This window comes from Cebus imitator, unplaced genomic scaffold (genome assembly GCF_001604975.1).
Source record: "Cebus imitator isolate Cc_AM_T3 unplaced genomic scaffold, Cebus_imitator-1.0 Scaffold13, whole genome shotgun sequence".
NCBI lineage: Eukaryota > Metazoa > Chordata > Mammalia > Primates > Cebidae > Cebus > Cebus imitator.
This window is the reverse complement of record NW_016107328.1, coordinates 12,488,809-12,491,168: the sequence shown is the minus strand read 5'-3', so window position 1 is coordinate 12,491,168 and position 2,360 is coordinate 12,488,809. Positions and strand designations below refer to the sequence as shown.

Genomic DNA, 2,360 nt, shown 5'->3' with positions numbered 1-2,360 from the left:
AAAGAAATACAAAAATAATAATCGAATATGCATTTACATAAAAGTGAATGAAAAAGAAAGCAAACATGAATGGAGAAATAAAGAGAGCAAGAATCGATGATTTTTCCTTTCATTTTTGTTTCCTATTTTATTTGTTTTGAGTCAAGGTCTCGCTCACTCTGTTGCCCAGGCTGGAGTGCAGCAGTGTGATCTTAGCTCACTGCAACCTCCACCTCCTGGGCTCAAGCGAGTCTCCTGCCTCAGCCTCCCAAGTAGCTGGGATTACAGACACCTACCACCGCACCCAGCTAAATGTATTTTTAGTAGAGAGTGGGGGTTTCACCATGTTGGCCAGGCTGGTCTCGAACCCCTGACCTCAAGTGACCCACCCACCTCGGCCTTCCGAAGTGCTAGGATTACAGGTGTGGGCCACCATGCCTAGCCTATTTTTGTTTTCTTTATTCATCTCTTAAGTTTATTCTTCTTTTTACAAGAAAAGAAGCCATGAATGACTTTTTCATTAAGTTTCTTATAACAGCAATCAGGAAAACACAGTCATGCCTGAAGGGAAATGTGGCATCTAAACTGAGTTTAATACATATCAAAAGTCAAAATGATGTGGGTGTCAGACTATTTGCCACTTTATCTATACCTCTGCTATAGTAATTAAAATGTATCATTATTAGATCAATTACTGTTCACTTCAGTCTACCCTGTTGTTGCTCAAGTTATACTTTGTTTAGTTAGAATAATCTAGGTGCTTGGCACATGTGAATTTTCCTAATCTGCTAAGCCTTACCACTTAAATTCTGTTATCTTTTATTGTTGCTGATGTTAATAGTTCTAAAATGATATAAATTTTCATATAGAATAGATCAAAATCACTGATCCTTTCTTGATGGCCCAAGGTCATTGGTATAAACTACTACTACTATTGCTGATACAAAGAAACGCCCTCAGTAGCTGTGGTGTAAGGGCTTTTGTGACTGCCACACTGCCAGGTATTCTCTTCTTGGTCATCACAGTGTTGGCATCTAGTGGCCTCTTCTACCAACCTGTGAACTGATTTTGTGGAGCCATTCTGCTTAGGGCCTCTTTTGATTACACTTCCTGGATACAGCAAGAAAAATAGAATTAGGGGTGGAGCCTGAAAATGTTACTGAATTGTTGCAATCTCATGATAAAACTTTAACAGCTGAAGAGTTACTTTTTATGGAGGAGCAAAGAAAGTGGTTTCTTGAGATGGAATCTACTGCTGGTAAAGATGCTGTGAACACTGCTGAAATGACAACAAAAGATTTAGAATATTGCACAAATTTAGTTGATAAAGCAAAGGCATGGTTTCACAGGACTCCAATTTTGAAAGAAGCTCTACTGTGGGTAAAAGGCTATGGAACAGCATCACATAGTAGAGAGAAATCTTTCATGAAAAGAAGAATCCATCAACGTGGCAAACTTCTTTGTTGTCTTATTTTAGGAAACTGTCGCAGGCACTCCAATCTTCAGCAACCACTACCCTGATCAGTCAGCAGCCATTAATATCAAGGCAAGACCCTTCATCAGCAAAAAGATTACAACTTGCTGAAGGCTCAGATAATTATTAGCAATTTTTAGCAATAAACTACTTAACTAAAATACGTAAAGACATAATGCTATTGCACACTTAATAAGCTATAGTATAGTATAAACATAACTTTTTTTTTCCTGAGACAGGATCTCCCTCCGCCCCTCAGGCTGAAGTGCGGTGTTATATTCATAGCCCACTACAGATTTAACCTCCCAGGCTCAAGCATCCTTCTGCCTCAGCATCCCAAGTTGCTGGGACTACAGGTGGGTATCACCACACCTGGCTAATTTCTCTTTTTGTAGAGATGGGGTCTTGCTATGTTGGGCCACCTGACTGGTATCAAACTCCTGGCCTCAACTGATTTTCCCCACCTTAGCCTACCAAAGTTCTGGGATTACAGGCATGAGCCACCAAAACACTCAGCATAACTTTTATACGCACCGGGAAACCAAAAAACCTATGTGACTCACTTTATTGCAACCTTTGCTTTATTGCCATGGTCTAACACCAAACCTGCAATATCTCCAAGTTATGCCCATACTGTGAAAATTAAATAAGATGATGAGAGCAAAACATACAGTACATGGTTTAAACGGTGTTTCAAATGTTAACTGTTATCTTTTAAAATCCTAAGTACACTTTGGGAGGCTGAGGCGGGTGGATCACGAGGTCAGAGATCGAGACCATCCTGGTCAAAATGGTGAAACCCTGTCTCTACTAAAAATACAAAAAATTAGCTGGGCATGGTGGCGCGTGCCTGTAATCCCAGCTACTCAGGAGGCTGAGGCAGGAGAATTGCCTGAACCCAGGAGGC

General features: G+C 40.5%; 1 protein-coding gene across 3 annotated transcripts in view; it reads right to left on the bottom strand.

Moving 5' to 3' along the window:
• Positions 1-2,360, bottom strand: part of EXD2 (exonuclease 3'-5' domain containing 2) — a 42,815-nt gene that overhangs the window by 28,446 nt on the left and 12,009 nt on the right. The gene's annotated exons all lie outside the window — the stretch shown is intronic.